We start from the raw sequence: 19,921 nt of genomic DNA, 5'->3' as shown, positions 1-19,921 counted from the left end.
ATGTCCTTTGTCCATCTTTCCACTGGGATTTTTGTCTTTCTTACAGGAGTTCTGTATATTCTAAATATTAATTACTAAACTAATCCAGTTTTCTATATTGCATATATTTTCTTCCTTTTTCATCTATTTATAAACATTGTTCAATGTGTACTTAATTAATAGAAATACATGACTTCAATATAAATTAATCAATCTTTTTGTCTTATATTTTTTCTGACATTTTAAAAAGTTTTCTCCATTCCTAGGTAACAAATATATTTCCCATATTTTTTTCTATTAGCATTATTGTTTTACCTTTCAAATTTTGATAGTCTATCAAGATTGTAAGTGATATTAAATAATAATTCACCAGTTTCTCCCCCAACCCAGTTAGATTTTCCATCAGTATCTATTAAACATTCCAGGCCTCCCCCTCATTGGTGTGTAATGCCACCTTTATCATACATTAGTTACCCAAAGTTTCATCTTGAGGCTTTCTATTCTCTTCCAGTGTTCTATTTATCTATTCTTGCAACAGTACCACACTGCTTTTTTACTGTGTCTTCCTGATGCCATATTTGGCAAGTTTACTTGTTTATGACATAGCCTTAGCCATGATCCTTCATTGCTTCTTTTTATTTTAGAATAATTGTTATCATGTTCCTTACACAGTCCTATTGGAATTGATAGTGAAACATACAGATTACTTCAAGTAGTTAACGTCTTTGTAATACTCATCATCCCATCCAAGAGCATGCAATGTGTCTTCATTTATCAGATAATGTTCTACATTCTTTACTAGGTTTTTCAAGTTTTTTCCATTGGAATCTTATTTAATTTCTAGATATTTAATTATAATTTTTCTTTATACTATCAAGGATAGCTTCTCATGTTTTCCTTATGTTTACTAGTCTGTTTTTGAAACTGTGCAGAAATTTTATCTTTATGGGTTGACCTGGAAAATATGTTATACTGTTACTGAATGGAATAGTTTCTCTGTTTGTTCCTTTGTTATTGTCTGTTTTCTCACAGAAATGTCAGCACTATACTGACTTCCTGTTGCTGCCATAACAAATTATCACAAACATGCTGGTTTGAAGACAACATAAATTTATGATGTTACAGTTCTATAGGTCACAAGTCTGACACAGGGCTTGCTGGACTAAAATCAAAGGATCAGTAGGGCTGGGTTCCTTCCTGGAGGCCGTAGAATCCATTCCCTTGCCTTTTTCAGCTTCTAGAAGAAACCAGCATTTCTCAGATCTCGGACCCTTTTTCTTGTTTTCTAAGTCAGCAATTGCAAATCAAGTCTTTCTCACATTGCATCACTGACCTATTTCCTACCTCCCTCTTCTACTTTTAAGGACCCTGTGGTTGCTTCAGCACACCTAGATAACCCAGAATAACCTTCCTATTTAAATCAGCTGATTACCAACATCAATTCTGACTGTAACCTTAATTCTCCCTTTGGTATGTAAATAAACATTCAGAGATGGAAATTCCAGAGATAAACTTTCATAAATTCCATGTCCCTGTAGGACATGAACATTTTGGGGGGAATCATTGAACATTCCTAAGTTGGTGATTTTACTCAAGGGGGAGAAAAGATATTGGACACCTTTGAATGACTTTAAGAACCAAATAATTCTGGATCTTATTCAAAAACAAGAAGAATTAAGCATCTTTCTTGAGAATCTTGTTTGAACTGTACCCAAGGGAGAGCAGAGAGTTGTCCAATGAAATTTCTTCATAGAAAATTCTCAGCCACAGAGCAAGAGCGATTCAGAAGGTAGCATAATACCAAATATTAAATTATACTATAGGACTATAGTAACAAAACAGCATGGTATTGGCATTAAAATAGACACAAATACCAATTGAATAGAGTAGCAGACACAGAGACAAACACCCCTACTTACAGCCATCTGATAATTGACAAAGGTGCAAAAAAAGTATAAAAAATGTTGAAGAAAAGATAGCCTTTATAACAAATGGTGCTTGGAAAACTAGATATATATAGAAGAATGTATATAAATTAGATGCTTCTCACCCTGTACAAAAGTTGAATCAAAATGGATCAAAGACTTAGGAATTAGACCAGAACCTTTATAAAACACTGGGTCAACACTCCATCATGCAGGTGCAGAAACTGATTTCCTCACAAGAATCCTAAAAGCTGAAGAAATGAAACCAAGAATAAATAAGTGGGATGCCATCAAATTGAAAATTTCTTTCTTCACAGCAAAGGAAATGATTAAGAGTGTAAAAAGAGACCCTACAGAACAGAAGAAAATCTACTCTTTTGACAGGGGATTAATATCCAGAATATATAAAGAATTTAAAAAGCTTAATGTCCCCCAAAAAAATTTTAAATGGGCCAAAGAACTAAGCATATTATTCTCAAAAGAAGAAGTAGAGATAGCCAAAAAAAAATGCATGAGCAAATGTTCAACATCTCTAGCAATCAAGGAAATGCAAATCAATTCTATACTACAAATTCATCTCACTCCAGTCAGAATGGTAATTACCAAGAACATAAATAATAATACATACTGGGAAGGAGGTGGCAGAAAAGGTAGTGACTGCAGATTAGTATAATAACTCTGGAAAGTAGTATGGAGAGTCTCCAAAAAACTAGGAATGGAACCACCATATGACCAAACTATCCTATTCCTTGGTACTTATCAAAACGAACTTAAATAGTATACTATAGTGATAAAGCAATTTCAATGTTTGTGCAGAATAATTCACAATAACCAATTATTAAATCATCCCAGATGCCTTTCAATCCATTCATCTGAATGGATCAAGAAAACGTGCTGTATATACACAATGGCATTTTACTCAGCCATTAAGAATAAGGAAATAATGGGATTTGCCAATAAATGGGTGGAACTGGAGAACATCTAAGTTAAATAATCTAGGTGAAATAAGCTAAACTCAGAAAATCGAGGGTTGAATGTTTTCTCAAATATGTGGAAACTAGGACAAAATGAAAAGAAGGAAGGGGCAGTGGGCAGCAATCAGATAAAATAAAATTATAGGGAATATTTGGTGAAGTAAATAGGAGATGAAGAGGGAGGGAGGGAGGACAGGAAAAGGGAGAAAAAATGTAAGGAATTTAACAAAAACACCTTATATGTATATACAAATATACCACAGGGAATTTCACCTTTATGAATAAAGTACTAATCAAAAATAAATAAAGGAAGATCAGTAAAGTCAAGGGAAGAGAATAGGGGAAGGTAAGAGAGAAAAAGGGAAGAACTGGGATTGAAGCCAAATTGCATTCATGTGTGATTTTTGTCAAAATTAACTCAACTGCTATGTTTAACTGTGCTCTAATAAAAAGGAAAAGAAAATCCCAGATGTAAGTAAATAGAAATGAAGAATAGAGCACCCATGTCTGCTAAAACCGTTGTTGAAAAACTGATGAGGAATGGTGCAATGACTAGATCAGTGTGTCCACACTCAAACATACCACTCGATGTTAATCTCACAAAAAAAAAAAAAAAAAGAGCCAATTAGTAGAATGTTCCTTCTGAGGTGATGCAATTAGGAATTCACAAGTGATTCTGCAATCTGTATACGGGGTAAAAATGGGAGTTCATAACCCACTTGAATCAAAATGTGAAATATGATATATCAAGAACTATGTAATGTTTTGAACAACCAACAATTAAAAAAAAGGAATTCACAAAACTATCATTAATTTATGCCCCCAAATCAAGCTAGAATCTGACCAAGCATCCAAATCAATCACCAATGTACACAGAATACAAGATTCACAGTAACTTCTTAGACAAAAGTGTAGGGATGGAAGCCGCAAAACAAACACAATATGATTTTTTTCAACATATAAATTATAAAAAATACATAACCTAAGTAAAATATTCCTGATGTTTTAGAAAGTAATACACATTGAATTATTTATGGATGAAATGGGATTTGCTTCAAAATACTCCAGTGGAGGTGGCAAGTGCCCTTTTATACCAATTAAGATGATCACAGGAGCTTTCAGTTTTAGCCTATCAGTGAATTGCATTGAGAGATTTTCCTAAAGGTTTACCTTTCTTCTAATTTTATACTATTTTATTTTGTAAACATGATTTTACATTATGTTGGATAATATTTTATATAGTTTTTGCATCTATATTCACAAGAAAACCCGACCTGTAATTCTCTTTTATTGCTTTTTCCTAATTTTTAGAATCTATATTTTATCAGACATGTGCCTGATAAAATAAGGGCATCTGTTAGATCATCTATTCTTACCAGTGTTCTCTTCATTTTTCTTCAATATTTTTTCCTTAGAATCTTCAAATGATATAATCTGTTCTCAAAGTGACTCTTTATTTTGATATCTCCAAACTATTATTAAATCCCTCCACTGAATTTCCATTTCATGTAACATATTACTTAGTCCCAAAGTTTCTATTTGGTTCTTTTTTTTAAGTTTCTATGTGTTTATTGAGATGCCCTGGTTTTTCATTCACCCCTCCCCCGTCTTTTCCTTTCCTCTTTGAACATATTTTCCTTTAATTCCTGAAACACATTTATAGTAGCTGTTTCTAAGTAATTTTATGTTATGTCCAAGATCTGTGCCATGTTGAGTTCTGTTTCTACTAACTACATGCTTTTGTGACTGTAGGCTGTGCTCTCTTACTTCTTTGTATATCTATTGATTCTTTTAATTGAGTTATGAATATTTTAATAACTCATTGTATAATATGATTCTATTATCTGTCTTTGAAGAGTGTAGATTCTCATTTTATCAGGCAGTTTAATTACTTGTTGATTACCTTAAATCTGAGTATTTAAGGAATAGTGATACCTTAAATTTGTACCTTAAGGTATAATAAAGTTAAACATTTTTTGTCAAATCTGTGTTATACTTTGTTACTACAGATAATGTGGAATGCCCAAGATGTTTCTAGAACCCCTCTAACTTCTTGGGACTCACCCTACAAAACCTATCTCCCATATGGGTTTTGCCAAACTTTGTTAGAGACTTTGTCAAAGTGAGTCCAATATAGACCTTACTTTAGGGCATGGTCTGTACTGCTAAAGTGCAGCCTTTCTAGTGAATCAGCTGGATTCCAGAAGTACTGACTGCAGAAGGTCAGATCTGTTTGGGGGCATAACATACAAAGAATGCTAGATCATGAGATGGGGAAGAAGTGTTCTGAAGGACCCAAGCTATGCTTTTCTTCATCCTAAAACAGGGGTTTCTACAATACTCAGGGAACCAAGTAACGTCTATATAAATGCAATAGAATGATTCTGGGGCCAACTGAAGTGCAAAGTATGGCATGCATAGATAACTCTGGAACAGCTATTCTGAGCTTTGGAGGACATGGATCACCATGAATCCCAGGCTTCTGCTTGATCTTGATGCTTATCCATGAGTGATAAGTTTGTTTTACCTGATATTATATGAGCATTCTGTCTCATAGGACTGGTACTGTAACAGTTGAGTTCCTGCAAAACCTCCTGCCAAACTTAGGAACTTTTGCATTTACAAAGAGTTTTTTTTAAAAAAACACGTCTCTATTCTTGAAGATTAGAACTCCAATGACACTTTGCACTGCTTGATATTCAGTGTCTGTTTTGCTCCCAATCCCATAGCAGAAGCTGACAGGTAAGTCTCAGTTGGTCTTAAACTCATCCCTCAACCTAGAACTTTTGAAGTAACTTCTCAGTTTTCTGGGGCTATGAGCTCCCTTTTCTCCTATTCCCTGAACTGCAGATTTCAGTTGCTTGGACTACCAAACTGATCTTGCCTCCTAGTTCAGTGGAACCTCATGCTCTGCTTAGGTGCCAACTTCCTGCATTGTAGCTGGTAAATTGTCCCCTAATGTGAGCTATCACTTTAAGAGGTTCCTTTATCTCAGAGATTAAAAACTTGTGCTGCCAATTTTCCACTGAGTGAAAATAGTTGTTTCCTACTTTTTTTTTTTTTTAGTTTTACATTTATTTAAACCAGGAAGGATATTCTGATCTGGTAATTCCTTCATGAGTGAATGTGAAAGGACTAACTCTATTCCTTTTAATACTAAATATCCTTAGTCTTAATATCTATTAATCGGTGGCTTGTTGTGCAAAGTAAATGAATATGCGTGTTTCGTAGGTGGTGCTTAAAGTTAGTGTCTGAATTAATCTTTCTTTGGTAATACTTTATGCTATCAAAAGCATTCAGAACTCCTAGAGTTGAATATCTTCTCCAAATGGTGCGCTCTAGCTTCTTAACCTTTCCTAACTGCTTTTTTTTTTAAACTGAACATCCAATTTAGGAAATTCTAAATTAGCGCAATTATAAAAGGCTTCATGTAAGCTGGGCCATGTAAAAAAACATATCAAACTATAAAAATCATTAAGAACTTCCTTACTGACTAAATTGTGGGCTACATGCCTCTTCTCTGTGCTCCCTTATTTTACAGTTTTTCTACACATTGAGATTTTTCCAAATATCCATGGGGAAAATTATGCTGAAAAAAATATTTTTTAAATACTCTAATTATTTTACTTTACAGATGAGAAAAAAATACTTTAGGTAAGTTGACCTAGCTCTTTCCACAAGATTGTAAATGCCTCGTGGGCAGTAACTGTTTCTTAATTTTCTTTGTCTAGCATGCTAAAGGTGCTCAATGACAAATGTGTTGGATTGAAGTGAAGACCCCTCCCTCTGGGGGATTCCGTACCTCAAGACCGCTTTCCTCTGGAAAAACTAAAACTGTCCAATGAAAGTTCACATCTTGAAATCAAGACAATACCACCTTTACCACTTGCCAGCCATGTGACCTGGGATATTTTGTTTCAGATCTCCAAATTTCACTTTCCTTTTATAAATATGATCCATCTCACACATTCAAGAAAAAAAAAAATGGTGAAGTACTTAGTATATGGTAGCTCAATGTAACAAGTCTAATGGTAGCAGTTTCTTGCCCCCCCCCACTTTATGTTCTCAGATAAACACTGCCCAAGTCAGATCTTTCAGGATCCCACCTAATTTGGAAATTTTAAATACTACCTATTTTTAGAATTCTTTGAGCTGTTCTGAAGCTGTGTGCCAAGGACCAAAACATCACTAGTTCAATTCAAAGTCCCTGGTTATGTATCATTCTCATTCCATGTCATGACTGGTTTGAAGGTATTTCTTCTGAGATAGCCTTCAGTTTCGCCTAAATACTAAAATTCAACTGCCAGTTTTGAAATCTCAGGCACAGACTTTTGTGTGAAAATTTGCCTGTCTAAGCAGCATTTTGACTGGCACCACTATAATTAATGATACCTCAGGAAGATTTAGGGCAGGTAGCAGATAAAACAGAAAGAATACTGCTTCTGCATTCCTCGCCTTTTATCCTCTATGAAATTTTATGGGAAGTTAAGTCCGATGAAAAATGTAAGCTCTTAATCTTTTCCAGAAATCCTACCTCATTTGATGAATACTTTGAGGGAATGAACTAGAGCATATTTTTTCCTTTTATACAGTCTACTTTGCATTTATGAAGTGAAGACCGTAACTCAGACTGTCTGACCAAATGATCAGAAGGTCAGAAGCACTTTAAAAGACCTCTATCGCCTTTCATTTGTGTTCAGTCTCCGTAAGAAAACTGATTTCCAACAAAGCCAGTGTCTCCGTTAGGAATAAGACTATTAACAAATTATCTTTATTAGCCATGGAAACTACTCAGTGACATTATATATCAGGCATTGTACAAGGGACTTCATGTACATAATTGTATACCTCACTCAAATCCAGTATGTAAGTATCTGTATTCCCATTTAACAAGCAAGGAAACCAGGTGATAGTAAATTAACTTGCCCTAGGACAATAGTAGTACCTGGAAGAAACAAAATCTAAGTTTAAAACTGTCCTACTTCAAAGGTAGCCCTCTTTTTGCTATAAAGTAATAACTTTCATTCTTTTGCATCATTTTAGTATTATTAGTAGCAAAATACGAATTAGTTTAAGAAAAAATACCACCAAACAATCATGAGGACAATAGTAATTGTCATATTACAGCAGAATGAATATCAAATATAAAATGTTCTGATGATCTTGCATTTGAATAGAATATTGTATTTCTGAAAGCATGTTCCTATCATTTAAATTGATGATTCTGTATATTTTGAAGTAGAACAATTTCTAAACCTCTAACACTACACTTATTTATCACTAAAAATAGTGTGGAAGGTTTCAGAGAAACAAGACACTTCAAGTTTCTGATATAGTTTGAAAGAAAAGATAAAGCAAGATCACCCTATGGTAAGAATTTTCTTGTATAAAACAATATGAATTTCACCCCTTGGAAAAATGTGTTTGGGCTTTAAAATCTATGTAACAAACATCCCCAGAAGAATGCTTTGTTTTATTAATCTTGTCTTCCTAAGTGAGATATGCTAGCTCAGTCAATAATAATTAGATTGTCATTCCTCTGGCTGAGTTTTAGAGAGTAATAAACCAATGAGGAATCACTTCCAAGTTCTCACATAACAGCCCTAGGGAAAATGGGTGTGTAATAGGCCAGCTCGCTTTTGGAAAATAAATGGTGGGAGTGAAAGAACACATTATGATATTCTGAGCCCTAGTTATAAACTATCTGCTGGAATTGGGCCTTACTTCCAACATGGGGTAGGGCCTCCAGAGACTCAACCCTAGTTTTTCTATTACAGGAAAGATAAAGATCCAGGTAACTGTACAATGGTTCCTAAAAGGGCTATTAACGTTGCATCAACTGTAAGTTGTAGCCATTCTAGAGAAGAGTTTCTAGATGAGAAAGGGTCTTCTGGTTTGGAAGCTAAGTAATTGTTGGGGGACAGAAGTTTCTGATATAAAAATCATTTATTTTTTTCCACAACTAGCAAGCTTTAAATATCTGGGACTTGTACTAACAAAATAAGGGCCCCCCAAAGATTGCTGCATCCTAATCTCATTCCCTGTCCCTTTATATTGGAAAAGTGAAGCTTTTCCAGAAGCCTCCTAGCAGGCCTCCATTGGTAGCCTCCTGCATATGCAAAGGACACTAAAAGTGAACTATCTCATAAATATCAAATATAAAATGTTCTGATGATCTTGCATTTGAATAGAATATTGTATTTCTGAAAGCATGTTCCTATCAAATTTCCTAAACAAATGGCCCAATCCTGTCAAGAATTACCTGGGAAATTTTAGAAATATAGATTCATACCCAAAGGTTCTGATTTTACCAATAATTTTAAAATTGTGACTGAGATACTACTGTGTAGCCAGGTTAAGAACGACTGGCATAGACCAATTTGGACCACCTTGAACAAAACTGGGACTCAAATAGCAAACAAGAAAGGAAAGTAATAGGATAAGGTATAAGAATTACAAGCAAATGATACCTAGCTGTGGCAGACACAGCTAGGTATCATTTGCTTGTAAAACATGGTCATTCACCTGTATTGAGGCATATTTGAATATAAGATTAAAAATATTCAACCAACCAACCAATCTCTCCCTTCCCTTTCTCTCTCTCTCTCCCACATCTATCTTCCTCTCTAATTTTCTCCTTCTCACTCCATTTTTCTTCTCTGTTGGTCTATCTTTCCCTCTCTTTCTAGCAATAATGAGATTATCATAAACAGAATTGTAAGAAATGCTCTGTACAGAACCAAAACATAAAACCACCTAGTCATTAGTTGAATGTTTCTAGTGACCGAAATCCCATTGCCTTCTACAGAGTTGCTCTGGAAGACAGTACAGGTTGTGCCCTGCCCAAGGGAGCAAGTGGGTGAGACCTACTTGCTATGGGGCCAGGCTTTGGCTGATTAGAGAAAGAAGTACCTTTGTCCAATTCACATGAAGATGTCCTTTAGGCTATTGGGTCCTAGCATTATGAGGCTCCATTCTCCTGCGTTATGTGGCTGTGCTCATTATGGAGTTCTTTTCCACAACCAGACAAAACTTACCTCCTCAAACATCCCACTCAGTGGTCCATTTAACGGTTTGGTGCTGCTTAGCACCTGTTGGCTCCCTCTTCTCCAGTCTCCATGATGTCTTTTCTCCTCAGGGCTCCCCAGACACCCGGTTCCTTCAGACACCCTGCTTCAATATCGCTCAGATTCTCCCCCTTCATTCTTTGGATACATCATTTAGTAATCAGGGGTCCAATCATTGTAATAGAGAGAGAGACTGTCAGAAGTGGAGTAATTTTTATTTCCCTTGAAATATATGTAAAACAAACACCCCTGCTCACAAAAATAACCTTGCTGAAATCAGTGAGCTTAATACTGAAAGTGTCTAACAGATTTGGAAATTGGTCACTGACCTTCAATCAGATGAGTGTCAGTTAATGTATGAATATGAATCAATGCCAAATAAGCAGTAGAGAGAACAAATGCAGAAGAAAGGTGAGTTCGTACATGGCTGCTACAAGGGACATGGGCCAGAGATGGTAGTCAGGGTATGTATGTTGGGGAGGGTGCATGTCTAAGAACTGAAGACCCTTGAGTGTGGTTATTGGCTGAGAAGAAAAGAGGCCATAGAGATTAAGAGAGAGGCTGCAACTAGAGATCAGGAAGATGATTATTGAAGCTGAATTCTGAAAGACTCAGGAGAATCTGGGATTGAGGGCAAAGGTGAAAGGGTTGATCTTGAACAAACACATCTTCCTTGGAGCCTGAGGAAAGAAGTAACGTATAGGAGAATCCTCTGACATGAAGACATGGAAAGGTTTGGGGGAATTTCTTTTGCGAAATGAAGTAATTTAAGAACAAATAAATGCCTCCTTTTATATTTCTCTCTCCCTCCTTCCCTCTCTCCCTCCCTAATGTGTATTATTGAATCTGTGACATCAACAAGGTTAATACTGAAAAGGATAAGACAAAACCTTTGACCTGGAAGAGCTCCCAATCTGATAGGCTTGGCTTAAATCCTGGTCTCTCTTCTCCATCTCTCCAACAGGACCCAGACCAGCGGCACACATAGGCAGGATCAAAGAGAGCTGGTTTTTCTCGTAGTCCTTGAAATCATATTTCTTTTACATTTTTCTATGTGTTCTCAATTTCCTAATCATTTTATCAAAGCTACGCAGGCAAACATCGCTCACAGGGTGAATGAGGGAAAGGAAGAAGGAGACTGGGATAAATGAAGTGAGGAAGAAATAAACTTTTATTTGAAGCAGATGTCCTAATTCCTCTTTTGGAAAGAACTCTGTTTGGAAAAATAATTTTATGACTTCTCTATAAGTATGAACAAGAAAACCCAGAGGACAAAACCAGAATTCCCTAGTGCAGTCAAAAACAGGTCAGAAGTGTTTTACATGATGAAGTAGAATAAGTTCTGAGACTTGGGTGTGGGCAGGAGGGGAATCCAAGAATGCCTCCAACGTGAGAGGGAGAAGTGGGGCTGGAGGCTCTGGGAGGGAACCAGGCTGTACTGAGCTTCCCAAAGTGTCATGTCCAAACAAAAAAAAATAATGAATTGGAAATAGGGAGAGAGGTGAAGGCCCTGCGCTTCCTAGTGACCCTCTGGTTTGTATCAGTCTGGTCCAGTGCCTGTGAAATCCTTGGATTTGAGGGCCGGTCTTGACTATTCTATCCCCAGTATCAACCAATGCCCCTGAGGGGTGCCTGGTTTTGTGAAGCCTGAAGTTTATTTAAGTTGGGCAGTCACCTTTAAAAACTACAGAATTTATTAATGGATAATTAAGAAAGTGAATACGTCTTTATAAGAAGGAACTGAATCATAAATTAAAGATTTTTCAAAACCCAGAAAAATTATATGGTGCTTATTAATTAGCTGCCTGATAATTATATTGTGCATATTAATTAAGTTTCTTTTTGTGTTTCTTGTGTTTATTCACCTACCACCTCTTTGATAATAATTGTTGTAAAATCATTTTCTTTTGAGAGAACAGAATGATGGTTCAATCTTTCTTTTAGCATGATGAATCAAAGTTGGGTGTTTACTTTATAAAATTCAGAAAAGTTTATTTTAGCTTCACAACTCCATATTGGTCGTGTCTTATAAAATTTTTAGACTGTTGTTTTTGAAACCTCTATCAAGCTCCTCTTATTATGTGCTCTAAGTTTCTTGGCATTTTGCAGTCCCATGTGCAGTACCAATCTTACGTACCCTGAATTGCCAGCACTCCTTAAGAAGTCTGCTGTCCAGGGTCTTCATTTAGAGGTCCTACACCTGTGGGTCACGATGTTGGGCAAGTTGGTACAGTGGGTGTGTTAGTCAACTTTTTGTTGCTGTGAATGAGGTACCTGACAAGAACAGCTGAGAAGAGGAAAAGTTTTTTGGGGGGTTGTGGTTTCAAAGGTTCAGTCCATGGTTCACCAACTCTATTACTCGGGCCTGAGTAATGATGGAACATCTTGGTGGGAGGATGTGGTAGAGGAAAGCTGTCAGCTCAGGACAGCCAGAAAGCAGAGAAAGAATACCAGGAACTAAGAGCAAGATGTATATTTCCCAAGAGATGCCCCTGGTGACATACTTCCACTAACTATACCCTACCAGCCTATAGTTACCACCCAGTAATCTATTCAAATTATTATTAATCCATCAAGATAATTAATCCATTGGTTAAGAGAAAGCTCTCAAAATCTGATCATTTCACTTTTGGACATTTGCACACTGTCTAATGAGCTTTTTTTTTTTTTTTTTTTTGGCGGGGGGGAGTATATCCCATATCCAAACCATTAGAGTGAGCAGTAGCTTTATCTGTGGAAGTCACAGCTACACTGAAGATGGCTAGCAATGATGGAATTTCACATGGCAAGTGACTGTGAATCATGTGAACATAGCACACAAAACCCTAACTTCAGTTCTACTTACAACATATGTAAGGGCAAATGAGGAAGGAGAGTTGGACTGAAAAACAACAAGTCTTAGAAACCTGCCATTATAATACTTTCCTTTTGCAATTTACAGAAGCATAGTATCAGGTGAACACCTTTAGAAAAAGGGGCCAGTACAAGCCAGGGTCCCTAAGACATATTAAACCTACACTAAATCCATGGTCTGTCATATAGGGGTACTGTCACATAGCAGGTGCTTAATGAATGTTGACTGAATGAATAAATGTGTGAGCTAAACGTGGAAGAAGAAATGAGCAGAAACAATAGCACTGATGTCTCTAAGGAAGGGGCTGCCCAATGTTTTCGGTAGCTGGTGAAGTATCCTCTGTATCTCCCCTGACCTCAGGAAATTTGCTCTGCTTGTCACTGGGGCTTTGGACCTCCCAGAGAAGCTGTCTGTATTCCTCCTCCTCACCCCTTGCTGTTCTAGCCACACAAAGGGCTATATTCTCATCACTATGGTGGGAAGTTTGCCAATCGCCAAGCCTCCCTGTATGCCTCTTTGATTTGCAACATTTAAAGGGCATGAAGAGATGCATTCAGAGGCAGGCTTTTAAACCTGGAGTCACCCTAGTGTGAGTCCCAACTGAAACATCCTCGCTGGCAGTAACTGCTGAGCACAGCTGGGCGGATGGCAGCATTTGCCCTATAAAACAGTTGATACTTTGCCAATAAACTGTAAAGAGGAAAAGAAAGCCCCAGTCTACTTTGCAGTCACAGGGCAGCTTTGGAATGCACTAACTGAAGAAAAACGTGACCCCTGCTCCATCAGATCATAGTGCTCCATCAGATCATAGTACTCCAGCCCTGCTGCTGGCTGACAGTGTAGTTACCAGAAACACAAGCCTCTCTCCCAGGTCCCCGCTGGCAAAGGTGGCTTTTCAGAGCCCGCCTCCAGATCCCTCCCTTCCCTTCTGGTGTTGGAGATTAAGGGTGTTCTGAGGAACCACTGAATCCATCTGGCTGTGGGTGCCATGGTTACTCTCCACTCTGCCTCTTTGTGATCTTGTTTGTCAACTGGTCCCACTACCATGTCCAGAGAATAGAGACCTTCATCTATACTGCCATTACCGTCACCCTTTAGAGCTATTTCTTCACCTGTACTTATGCTTCTCTGTTCTCCCCAGAGCAAGGATCCTTAAACAGGGGGTTACTCCAGTCAGTGAAAACAGCATCCCCCCGTCAGTCTTCAGAGGGTCTGGAAACCTACTTAAACCAGCTATTTAAACCAGTTACCAAATCAGAGAATCCATTCCAGATGAGTCTGGGTCATGTCCCCCAGGACTGAGTTAGTTGGAAGACAACTGAATGGTAGCTTCCAGTATCGAGGGCAAAACGTGATTCCTCCCTGCCAATCCACAAACCCATGAGAATTCCAAGACAAGACTTGCCGCAGTCCGGCTGCAGCAAAATAACCGGGGGGTGACGAAGAACTTGTATACGTTGATACAGCAGGAGTAGGAGCCGTTTATTGCAGGACAGGAGCAGTATTTATACATTCCACACAGCTTATCTAATTAGCATAAACTAGATACATCAGTCAACCAATAAGGAATCTCCACACTTAACGGCTCGCTTTTGTTACTTCTCAAACCACTCCCTCTGGCATTTTGCCAGGCACCATCTAGACTTGTTTACGAACTTTAACATTCCCCTGGCAAAATGCCAGGTGTTATTTTGACTTGTTTACAGACTCTAACAAAGACTTATGGGCCTCCTTCCTGGAAAACCTGTGGATCCCTCTTGAGGACATTCTGTGAGATCCAATTTGAAGACTGAAGTGACAATAACCTGCAGTTTAACCATTAGGCACCCAAGTCCCCTCCCTCTTTTCCCCCAGAAGTTCTACCGGTCCTTATGGAGAAAGGATTATGAGAATATTTGCTCTCCTAGAATTACGTCTTGGTTTGGAATCCCCCAGATCACCCTATAGTTATTTGAGGCAACTAATTTACCGAAAATATGATCCTAGGAAACACCAATTAGAGAAGGAAGGAGGTCAAACAAGGGCACATAATCAAGCAAGCTTTCCTATGGGCAACTGGAGCTTAATCCCCCTCAGGAACTCTGAGGGCCAGTGAAGGGCCATACACTTCAGGATTACCCTGCCCAAGAGATGAGGAATCTGGGATCTGTAGCTACCCATCTCCATCAGTCATTGGTTAAGTGTTAATTCTGGCCTTTCTGACTTGCCATGTGGGCAGAGTGGGCCCCAGAAGGTCAAGGTCAAGAAAGCAGAGAATCCCAGGTGCTGGGATTCTCAAGATAGTGAGTATAGACATGGTGAGTGCCAAGTTATAGGGGTGGGACACTGTCACAGGGGCTACAGTTCCAAGAGTACAGGCAAGACTTTCTGTGATCCATAAAGAAGGCCAGTACTGTGGAAGAGTTTTCATGATCCTCTGAGAGTGGTGATACTCTGAATGGGAGCCCATTGCAATCATCCGGTAAGGAACAACTGAGAACCTGGAACAGGACCAGTTCTCCTTCCCTACACCACTGGGTACTGACATGAGTAAAGAAGGAAGTTGGTGTTAGGACAGAAATCCTAGGTCAAAAGGAACAGGGCTTCTAAGGAAGGGAAACAGAGGCATAACTCATTGCTCTAGGTAAGTGATTCTCTGTGAGAGTGATTTCATTCACCCTCTAAGTGTTTCAGAAATTTGTGGGCCATGTGAAAATGGTGGTCACAAGAATTAAGTGATACTCCTGGCACTTGGTGTATGTATGTATATGGGTGTATATATAATGTGTGTGTGTTTATTATTATTACTTTTTTTTTTTTTGCAGTGCTGGCTATTGTACCCAGGGCCATGTGCATGCTAGGCAAGTGCTTTACCACCAAGCTACATCCCTTTCTGTTCCTGGCACTCATGAGTAAGATTCACAAATGTCAGATAATCCCACACAATAAAGGATCATCCAGCATCCCCAAATCCTATCACTTCACCTATTCTTATAGGTAAAAATCTTTTTTAAAAAATATCCGAATTTATAGCCCAACTTTATTTCACATATAAACTCAAAAATTTTTTTTTGGGGGGGCAGGATTTAATATGCAGAAAGTTTCCCAGGAATGCACCTTCTTTTTAAACCAAAAGACTATATTTTGTTTTGTTTAGAACTTTATCAAGAGTTGCACAAGAATTTAGAAAAGTATTTCACTTGCAGCTAGTGGTAGTATTTGAATCACTAATTCAACATTCTTGATTGAGTCAGCATTTGCAGTTCTCATATTCAGGGAATTATAGGAAGAGATGAAAGCATGTTCTACTTCATTAAATCTTTTTATGCAGTTATGCCAGAGCATTTAGATGTGGAAATACATATTATCCTTTTGCATATTACTTCCCTTTGATTTCTCCTTTTTTATGGTTAGAATATTATATATATATATATATATATATATATATATATATATATATATATATGTTTTTAAAAGTTGAATGTGCATGCAAGTTATATTTTCTGGGAATTTCATATAGAAAATAAAGTGTTACAAAATATTTATTATTAACAAGGATGGAAGGAGGGTTGGGTCTGGTAGGGCTGAGATCCACAGTTCTAATATTATAAGACACATACAGGAAAAACAGGAGTGAAAGTTCCAGACTTCTCCTGATGAGGAGGACCTGTTCCTGTCATCCTGACAGCCTCCTTTAGCCTGAATTGTGTTAACCAATTCTGCAGTTCCCCTTTAGATTTTAGTAAGTATTTTTAAAAGGCTATCAATAAATCTGGTAACTTCCAGACTAGAGTGGCTTAGGTGTCAATGAATCTGACAATGGATCAGAAAACCTTACCCTAAGGAAAAACAAACAAAAAACAAGAAAAACAACAAACCAGAGATTGCAAGGGACTGGGGGTGTTAACCTTGTAAATGTGATTTAGGAATAAGCAAAAGTGGAATGTGGAACTAAACACTCTAGATTCTGATGGGCTAATGGGGAGCTGGCTGGTTGTGAGTGAGAGAGGAAAGCTGGGGTCTCTGGTCAGGTACTTGGAAAGTCACTTCCAAAATACCAGGGTGCAAATAAGATACCTTTTTTTCCAATTGAATAATCAAGTTCCCCTTTGCTTCACCTTCATAGGAGATATTTTATTTTCTGGAATTCCAGCATGTCTTTTTTGAGTTCTCCCTTCATTATTTGTTTTTCTAAGAGTCAAATGCAAAAGGTTCCCTTGCGCGTTTTCAGCCACCTTGAGAAAGAACACATTCCCGAGTTCCACTCCTGCTGTTGCGTCTTGCTCCCACACGGTGGCACTGTTGGAGACACTCAGAGAGTAAAACGATGCTGCTCGCTGGCCGCGGAGCTGCCAAAGCACTGCCAAGGTTCTTTGAGCAAGGATAACCCTAGCGCAGAGAGCCGACCCTTTCCGCCCTCAAGTTTTCAGTTTTTAGTACTTGCTCTTTCACAACTTTTCCAGGAAGCAACTTTCTGCAAGATTTTAGTCGCTTCTCAAGGCATAAGCCAGCCCGTTTGCCCTGTGACCCTGGGTCTGACTCTTCACACAGCCAAACCTCTGTCCCTCCCCTTTCCCTAGTGGTCCCCTGGTGTGTGGCAGCTTTTCCTCTTGAACTCTCAATTTTTACAGAATCTCATTCGCCCCACTTCCCAGACTGTTTTCCCTTCCTTCCACAGTTCTATGGCTGCTTGTTCTGAGACACGGCTTTCAGTGTCTCCTGCTGTTCCATTATGATTAAATAAAAATCCTACCTCTGGCAAAACATCTTCTGTAGTGGGTACTTCTGTAGTAGGTACTATTATTTTAGGGAGAGACACAGAAAGAATTTTAAAACGCAGAGCTCTATCTATAATGTCTACCTCAAGAGGTAGTAGGCTCTTCATCTCTAGAAATACCTAAAATAGACTGTTGAGTACCCCTCAGACCCACCAATATCCCAACAGGTGTGCAGGACAATATACCTTATGCCATCGTGATGGTGTGGCTCAGAAAGGACAAAGTTTGTACTAACAGTCAAACTCCCTGGCCCCCCAAATATGCCCACTATCACAGTTTCCCCCTCTTTTGTTGAAACTAATGAGTCACGATTGGAGTAATGTTTTTCTGTGACTCCAAAACCATTTTGCTTAATGAGGTACTAAGTCTTTATAATTAGGCCCAGAAGGAAACGAGGACGTGGCCCTTAAGAGCAATAATTATTTCAGTTATTTATGGTAATAAAAAATTGAAAATAGGAATTCTTCCTCAGAATGCGACTATTTATTCTTTTACATATTGCCTAACAGGCAATTACCCTATTAAGGCGGCGTTTTGTTGCTAAAGACATTAATTGAAATGTAAATTAAATGTAAATCAGCTAATTAAATTGATATGTAATGAACTTGTCAGGCGGGCCTCTCTGATCAGATGCATTTCACTAATAAACAAGCATTGCAGCCAGCCCAGCACACAACTGGGGCGAAGGGTGCCTGAGCTGTGGAGGAAGAAGGGAGGGTCCACGCTGCCCGGAACTTCAGGAAGAAAGGGGAACAGTTTGGTCAGGCCCTTGGAAACATGCTTTCCTTATGACACCTCACCGGGCCTCATTTTCATTTTGTCAGATATGATGTTCCAGATGCAAGCGCGAGAAAATTCAACTCTAACTGGGTCATGTAAATGGAACATCCAGAAGTAGGATGAGCCTTGGGAGGTGACTCCTGGGAGGCAGCTCCATCGCTGTCCGAGTCAGTCTGCTGTGTGCTCCTCCCTCCCTGGTTGTCTTCATCTTTAGGTTGGTATCTTATGGACCACCCACTGATCACACAGGGGGGCAGAGGCACTGTTTCCATAATCACTGATGTGAAATGTTGAGGCTCATGCCAACTGAACCAGGGTGGCTCTGCAGCTGGTATGCACTGATAGAGCTGAATCAGTTGCTCACACTGTGAAACACTTGGATATGGGAGGCAAATAGCTACTTCTTTACTTTTTCCTCAGATATCTATTCCCTACCCTGGCCTCTCAGGCTTCTCCCCCAGAACCCTGCAGACAACTTCATGTTTCAGCAAGGAAAGGATCAATGCCTAGTGTAAAAGAGGTCTTTAGAACCCTGCTCTTGTGTCTTGGCTGGCTCCCATTCTGATTGGTTGGTGCCCTTGGGAGGCTGGTTGCCAAGTAATTTGAAATTTTCCCCTGTATTAGATCATTCCTAAACCGATTCCTGTGACCAGCAAAATCCAATTTGTAGATTAGCTACACTCTTAAATTTACCTTGGGCAAGTGGGAAGAAATATTCTTAATTACTCTAGACTCCAGATTCAGTCTAAAGCTATGATCCTCAAACTTGAATGTGCATCAGAATCACCTGGAGGTCTTGTTAAAACACAGATCGATGAGTGCCACTCCCAGAGCTTCTGATTCAGGGGCAAGTCCTGAACCTCTTTAGTTCTATCAATTGCCAGGTGAGACTGAGGCTGCAGGGCTCCAGAGCACACGTAGAACTATTGCTTTGGGGTCTTTGCCACTCTTAAGAAAATTGAAAAGGCAATCATCCAAACCATTTTCTGTGTTGGGTAGTTCAGACAAGGAAACTGGTTAAGAAAGGCGGCTTTGAGCCAGGGATCAGCAAACCATGGGCCACGGGTCAGATCCAATCTACTCTACGTTTTTATAAAGTTGTTTCAGAACTCACCCTTGTCCATTTGTGTATGGATTATTTATAGCTGCTTTTATGCTATGGCTGGCAGAGCTGAGTAATTAGGAAAGAGATCTTATGGCCTGCAAAGCCTAAAATATTTACTAACTGACTCAATAAAATAATAAAATATTTACTAAATGACTCAATAGAATAAAAAAAAATTTTTCCCAACTTCTGTCCTCTATCAAGTCCACCTTTGGAGTTTAAAGTGAGGGTAAATCTCATCCATCAGCCTGGCTTCTTTGTAAATAAGATGAGTAGAATGAATAGAAAGAGAACAATGTATCACATGGATATAATAATCCCTGTCGTAATGAAAGCTTATTATTTTCTGACCAAAGCGTTAGTTAACACAAGTATTTGGAAGAAGCAAACAAAAAGGTTTCTCTAGCATCATGGATATGGGGAGACTGCATAACTATTCTTTCTTTTTTTTTTTTAATTTTACATGTAATGTTTTCTTTT

General features: G+C 38.4%; 1 protein-coding gene across 1 annotated transcript in view; it reads right to left on the bottom strand.

The window, feature by feature from the left end:
* Spata6 (spermatogenesis associated 6) overlaps window positions 1-19,921 on the bottom strand; it is a 166,289-nt gene that overhangs the window by 139,976 nt on the left and 6,392 nt on the right. The gene's annotated exons all lie outside the window — the stretch shown is intronic.

Source organism: Marmota monax, unplaced genomic scaffold, assembly GCF_021218885.2.
Source record: "Marmota monax isolate L192 unplaced genomic scaffold, Marmota_monax_Labrador192_F-V1.1 WCK01_AAM20220418_F8-fsc00008, whole genome shotgun sequence".
In the NCBI taxonomy this organism is placed as follows: Eukaryota; Metazoa; Chordata; class Mammalia; order Rodentia; family Sciuridae; genus Marmota; species Marmota monax.
This window is presented reverse-complemented; position numbering and strand designations above follow the sequence as displayed.